Below are 7,361 nucleotides of genomic sequence, written 5' to 3'. Positions count from 1 at the left end.
TAAGAAAAAGTAATTGTTACTTCCTATTGTTTTTGTTGTAAGAGGTGGAATTAGGTTTGTGTGGATTTATTGAAAGATTACTTTCTTGCTTCTCCTAGGGTGTAGTTTTGCTCCTTATGTTGGTGTTTTCCATTTATTATCCTTTGTAGGGCTAGATTTGTAGAAAGATATTGTGTAAATTTTGTTTTGTCATGGAATATCTTGTTTTCTCCATCTGTGGTAATTGAGAGTTTTGCTAGGTATAGTAGCCTGGGCTGGCATTTGTGTTCTCATAGTATCTGTATGACATCTGCCCAGGATCTTCTAGTTTCATAGTCTCTGGTGAGAAGTCTGGTGTAATTCTGATAGACCTGTCTTTATATGTTACTTGACCTTTTTGCCTTACTGCTTTTAAAATTCTTTCTTTGTTTAGTGCATTTGGTGTTTTTACTATTATGTGGCAGAAGGAATTTCTTTTCTGGTCCAGTCTATTTGGAGTTCTGTAGGCTTCTTGTATGTTCATGGGCATCTCTTTCTTTAGGTTAGGGAAGTTTTCTTCTATAATTCTGTTGAAGATATTTACTGGCCCATTACCTGGGGAGTCTTCACTTTCTTCTATACCTATTATCCTTAGGTTTGATCTTCTCATTATATCCTGGATTTCCTGGATGTTCTGGGTTAGGAGCTTTTTGCTTTTTGCATTTTCTTTGACTGTTGTGTCAGTGTTTTCTATGGTGTCTCCTGCCTTTGAGATTCTCTCTTCTATCTCTTGTATTCTGTTGGTGATGCTTGCATCTATGGCTCCTGATTTCTTTTCTAGTTTTCCTATCTCCAGGGTTGTCTCTCTTTCTGATTTCTTTATTGTTTCTATTTCCATTTTTAGATTCTGGATGGTTTTGCTCATTTTCTTCACCTGTTTGATTGTGTTTTCCTGTAGTTCTTTAAGGGATTTTTGTGTTTCCTCTTAAAGGGCTTCTAGCTGTTTACCTGTGTACTCCTGTATTTCTCTGAGATGCTATTTATGTCTTTCTTAAAGTCCTGTATCATCATCATGAGAAGTGACTTTAGATCTGAATCTTGCTTTTCTGGTGTGATCATGTGTCCAGGACTTGCTATGATGGGAGAACTGGGTTCTGGTGATGCCAACTCACCATGGTTTGTATTGCTTATATTCTTATGCTTGCCTGGTGCCATCTGGTTATCTCTAGTGCTACCTGCCCTTGCTAAATCTGACTGGAGTCTGTCCTTCCTGTGATCCTGATTGTGTCAGAACTCCTCAGAGTCAAGCTGTCTCTGTGATTCTGTGATTCTGGGATCCTGTGACCCTGGGCTTGTTAAAGCACCTAGAAGTAGAGCTTCCTCTGGGTGTTTTGGGACTGGCTATGGAGTTTGTGCCCAAGGTCTGTTCAGGGCACTGGCTGGCCCAGACAGACCGGAAGCAACCTGAGCACTGGGCTGGTGGAGTTCCTGTGTGCCTGGTCCCAGGGGTCCCAGTTACTCCTGGTGTTGGGACAGATGTTGTGTCCTCCTCACCTCTGATCCTGGGCGTGTTAGAGCACCTGGGAATGGAGCTTCCTCTGGGTGTTGTGGGACTGGTTGTGGAGCTTGTGCCCAAGGTCTGCTCAGGGCACTGGCCAGCCCGGACAGCTAATCTAGGTTTTCAAATATGAATAGTTGAAACCACTGCTGGGGACAGTTCTGTGACTTTCAGAATTTATGATCATGGAGTGAATGGTGTAACTTGTGGTTAAAAAAAAAATAGGTTGAGCAGAGAAAACAAAAGCTGGTCATATCTAAAGCCAATACAAACCACCAAATCACCCACAAGGAACACTGCCCTCCTATTGCCCAAAATGGAGGAATAAAAATACCAGTGTTAAAAGTGACAGAGGCACTGGGCAGGGCAGGGCGGGGCAGGGCAGGGCTGCTACAGCCTTCCCAATAGTTAATGACACAGTAACCACAACGCTTTCCTCCTTGCTGCTGTCTGAGCTGTAATTGCCGGCTTTGTTTGATGGCACTCTTGACTCCTTCCTCTTCCTTTCCAAACCATCATCCTTCTCTGTTCTCAACCACCTTTCTTTGTGTATTAATTAAAGTCTTTGATGGATCATTCTAGACTTAAAAGTCTGATTGCATTTATTTTTCTTTTTATCAACTATTAAAAATCTTTCAATAACGTATAAAGTTATATTCCACAGTGCTTGCATTCTGAGATCACACCCTGGCTCCCCTTTCGAACTACAGACTAATCTTCAAAAGCAAGAATGATGTTGTTATGAAAGGGGTTTCAAGCCTGAGCAAGGTAGTTGAATTGATTACTGGTTTTAAAAGACACTTTGGAGCTCAGGAAGCAGTGTGCCTCCTTAGAACCCGATTCTCTTTTTAGTGCATCCTTCTAGGTGAGACGTTATCTCTGAGAGATTTGAGGAAATGCCAGATGAACTTAACAGATCCCTTTTGCTCCAAATGCCGAGAAATTTTCTTTCATAATTCATTTATTTTTATTTTATGTGCGTTGGTGTTTTGCTTGAATGTGTCTGTGTGAGGGTGTCAGAGCCCCTGGAACTAGAGTTCTGGATAGTTGTGAGCTGCCCTGTGGGTGCTGGGAGTTGAATCCCAGTCCTCTAGAAGAGCAGCCAGTGCTCTTAATCTCTAAGCCATTTATTCCTCCAGCCCCCAAATCTCAAGTCTGTGTTTTTTCTTCATTTTTTCTGTTTGTTTTGTTTTGTTTTGTTTTTTGTTTTTGTGTCTTGAGACAGGGTTTCTCTTGTAGTTCTGGTTGACCTGGTATTTTCTCTGTAGACAAAGCTGTCCTTGAACTCACAGAGATCTGCCTGCTTCTGCCTCCTGAATGCTTGGATTAAAGGAAAGATTCAATTAAATGTTTTCCACAGGCTGGTTCTTATGTCCTATGCCTGTAAGTCAGCACTTGAGGGAAGGCTGAGACAGGAAGATCTTGAGTTCAAGGCCAACCTAGGTTACCTAGGCCCAAAGACTCAAAACAAATGAGAAGAAAAAAATGTTTCTATGAGTTAGACTTTCAAGAGCTGTGTATTGACCCTGGCCCAAGGAAAAGATGAAGAAAACTAGAAACAGCAGCACGAAAAACTCATCTGTTCCACTTCTTCCTAAAACCTTACATGTGATGTAAAAGCACATTGAGAAAATGTAAATTCCTTCAGCCACTGAGCTGTACAGTAAAGGACAAGCCAGCAGGAAAACCATTAAGCTTTCTATCCGAGTGTCTTGCAGCCAGAGCTTGGAAATCTGCCCAAGAGCAACTGAGCCAAGGCTCTCCAGAAAGCATTTCTTTCCAAACATAGGATGCCTCTGGCCACTTATTGGGATAAAGAGGTAGGAAACACTAGACCCTCACTTCTGTTTCTGTCCTGATTCTCCTGCATACAGGCCTTTACCTTCAATAGAGTTGTCATTCATTTGCATACAGGCAGAGGCATTGAATAATCCTTGAATAAAGGTGATTCAATGACAGAGGAGCCTGCAAGTACAGAGGTGACTGGCTACTGATGGGCTGCTCCCAATCACAGCAGCACTCAGCCCTCACAGCTGGGACTTGAAAGTAAGTTCTCACTGATAAAACCTTGCAAGGTAACAGCCATTCCTGTCACTTAGGGGTCAGCGCGTCTATGCACTTCACATAGCTTTCTGAATAGAGTGATAAATTCGGGGACTGTAACAGCCTTGGAAATAATCTAGTTCCTTAAGTTAACCTCCCACTAGTTCTGCGTGTTTTCATCAGTACTTGAACTGACAGCAATGAAAACATAGCTCTGCAGAAAGGGACGGAAGATGCTTTTTATTTTATTTCTACGTTCTGCAGTACAGGAGCGCCACATCCTAGGAAACACTGGGAAGCAGAAAAGAACAAGGAGTGAATGAAGGTGGATTATAGACTGGGGCACTTTCAGTGAGTTACATGGGATGTGCTGGCCCTTGATGAATCAGATGCTTACGTGATTCCAATTTCAGCCAATCACTAAACTACGTCGACATTCTACGATGCCAGTCCTCATGACAAGAGGTCACTTGACCAAAAATCCCTATTATGTTTAAAAACAAAAAACAAAACAAACAAACAAAAAAACCAAATAAACTAAAACTATGTGTCTAGAATATCAGTGTGAAAGAAGTAGTTCCTTCTGGACACTTCACAGAGGTTCTCTCTCACTTTGCTACCAGGACTGACATGATTAAAACGATATAACTAATCAAGACACTGATATCACAGGTGATGGGCATGTTTCTGTTATCAAATGCAACATTATTCAGACATCAGTATTTGTTTAATATTTTATTTATCTTGTGTGAGCATGAGTGCCTGGGGAGTCTAGAAAGTGGCATCAGAACCCTTGGAACTAGAGTTACAGGCAGTTGTGAGCCACCTGTTGTTGGTGCTGGGAACTGAACTCCAGTTCTCTTCAAGAGCAGCAACCCGTCTTAACTACTTATCATCTCTCCAGCCTGCTACCCTCCCCTGGCCTCCCCTGGTACTACACATGGGGGTGCCATACAGATGTATATGCAGGCAGACATGCACACACTCAAGGAAAACAAAAGTAAGTTCTGTAATGAAATGAGGTAAAATTTATTTGCTGTTTATTTAGTGACTAATAGGATTCACACTCTATAGCATTACACAATGCTAAGCCTTTAAAATTCACTTGAGAAACACGTTTGCTTTATCCTCTTCAGCTCACATGGGTCAGGAAAGACTCATAGGATCTAAGCTCTTGCCAGTTGTAAAAGTGGAAAAAGCAGAGCAACACACCCTCTACCGAGTGATCTAATAGAAGCAATGGGAGGAAAGGGAGGGTAATGGAAGGCCCGGGCGTCTCACTTGTCCTCTGTCACAGGACTGGTTTCTTTCTGGACAGGAGTCATAAGCCAGAGCACCAATGGCCAGCAGGTAGAGTCAGTAATAGGAATAAAGACTCTCAAGAAGTATGAAATATCCTTCCAAAGAATGATACAATGGAAAAAAAAGCAAAAACAAAAACAAAGAGAGACTTGAGGAGCATATAGCTCTTGTAAATAAGGAAATGGACAGGATCACCTGTTGGAGAGCCTTATAACATCAACGATGCTCTTCTGTACTCGAGAGCCCGCTAGTGCTCTTGGTCTCACTGCTGACCTTTTCAAGGACCCGTCTCCATGGTGACTGGTGAGAGGGCAAGCAGCTCAGGCAACTCCCCAAAGAACACTGGGCCTGGGCCCACATTCCCTTCCTTTGAGCTCGGAAAGGGTAACTTGAAGGTTTACCTCCAGAATGGTATTTTGCTTCCTGCCCCAGTGGCCCTTCCTGTAAGAGAGATCTTTGCCAAGAGGGCTAGAGGATGCAGGAAGCCATTTTCTTCCAGGAAGATGCTGCAGCCTGAGTCCCAACAAGCTTAGATGCCACATGCTGACAAGCTTGAATGTCACAAGCTGTCCTCCTGAGACCTGTGAAAGGACTGCGTGCAATCTTAGCACACACTGCCTGCTTTTACCAGTGTCAGTCATCCAAGGGTAGTGCTTCTCAACCTATCGGTCACAAGCATCAGAAATCATGTATTTCCGATGGTCTTAGGAGCCCCCAACCATTCATTTATGTTTGTTCCTACTTCACAACTGTGACTTTCCCACTAAGTGGTGTCTTGGTTTCTAAGGCCATTGTAAATATGTGTTTTCCAGTGGTCAAGACCCATAGGTTGAGAACTACTCCAGGGGCCTCAATTCTTTCCTCTACTGAGGAAGCAACTTTTGGGCATTGGAAAACTTTTGGAAAATGGAAACTAAAGCTACAAGTAACATAAATTTTCAACACAAATGATGAGGGAAACAAAGGACAAAATTCAGGTTTAAAAGCAACCCCAAATATCTGAAAAATGCTGAGATTAGATGAGTATTGATCCTTAAACGTTGAAATGGATACGTATCTATTAGTGCATTTCTGGGTAGATTCACTACACAGATACACACACACACACACACACACACAGATACACACACAGACACACAGACACACATACATGCACACACACATACACACATGCACACACATACACATACACCTAAGTATATATTTAATTCCATAAGATCCCAGAACACTTTGGGGATTTAAACTGATAAGCCAACCTCAAAGGGACTGATTCCTGCAACTAAAACACAGACACCTCTGGGGTGAAATGTGGCAACAGTTTGACAGGCATAGCAGTAGGCTAGAAAGGATTCATCCAATTAAAATTACGGGATGAATTTTGGCTGGCAGAACGTAATTACCAGCCTTGGAATGGGTCCAGGATCCTGAGGTTAACACCCTCCTCTTGCCAACAAGCCTCCTACCTGCCAACACTCGGAGATGGAGAAGGCTGGATCTGACATAATCGCACATAATACTGTTGTGACATCTGAGCACAATGATGATGATGTGCGAAGCATCATGAACCTGTTTTTTTTTTTAACACTCATTATGTTACTTATTTTTATGCCACATTAGGCTAGAAACCAAATGTCCACATAAATGTTAATTTCCTCCAAACCGTGTTTAAAAATTATAATTAGAAAATTAAAAATAGATTTAAAAATTAATTTATTCCATCAAAGTCGTTATTTGGTGATTATTTCACTTCAGAAATGAAACTAGATAAAAATGGTGACATTAAACCCTTGTTACGTTTAAGAGGAAAGAAAACAACAACAACCAAAACACAGGTCCTGGTTTTTTGTTTTGTTTTGTTTTGTTTTTGTTTTTTGGAAATGTGTTCTCAAGGTTGACTGGCCTCGGGGGATAGAGAGGGAACTGTCTAAGCGTCTTCCACAATCCTGGGAAACTGACTAAATGAGGGTGTATAAGTGCGAACAGGTTGGGGGTTCACCCTCCGCTGAAAGGAGGGGCCTGGATGGCTAGGTGGCCCCAGAGCACCTGATGCTTGTCATGTGAGTCCCCTTCAGACTTGGTAGTTGGAGTCACCAAGAGTTCCTTGGGTGACTGCAGCCTGGGAGCATGGGAGCACTGAGAGGCCTGTGTATCCTCCCCCACCAACCTCAGAGCTATGACCAGCCACCTCCTCCAGGGACAGGTTTTTGGTCTATCACCTGATGTCATCCAAGGCTGTATGGGTTGGCCATATGGGATCTTTCTGTTCCAAATCACCAAGAAGAATAGGGCAGTGCTTTAGGCTGCCCTTCTAAGAGCAAAGGCTGTGTCAGCTTTTGCTGGGGTTGTAGATTTCTCTCACAGCATCTTTGTGTGATTTAGCTTGTCCATGGGGAATCAGAATGTGGAACGAGTGGATGAGACTAATCCTTTCTTTTGCACTGTTAGGGGTTGCCATAAACACCATTTGTTAAAAGGCATAATTACATTGGGAAAGTGCCTG

At 42.6% G+C, this 7,361-nt stretch overlaps 1 pseudogene; it reads right to left on the bottom strand.

Annotated features, from left to right (window-relative positions):
* LOC116089444 overlaps positions 1-6,363 on the bottom strand; it is a 40,517-nt pseudogene extending 34,154 nt beyond the window's left edge.
* Between the last annotated feature and the right edge of the window lie 998 nt (positions 6,364-7,361).

Source organism: Mastomys coucha, unplaced genomic scaffold, assembly GCF_008632895.1.
Source record: "Mastomys coucha isolate ucsf_1 unplaced genomic scaffold, UCSF_Mcou_1 pScaffold14, whole genome shotgun sequence".
Classification (NCBI taxonomy): Eukaryota; Metazoa; Chordata; class Mammalia; order Rodentia; family Muridae; genus Mastomys; species Mastomys coucha.
The sequence above is the reverse complement of the archived record's forward strand: the minus strand, read 5'-3'. Positions and strand labels throughout refer to the sequence as shown.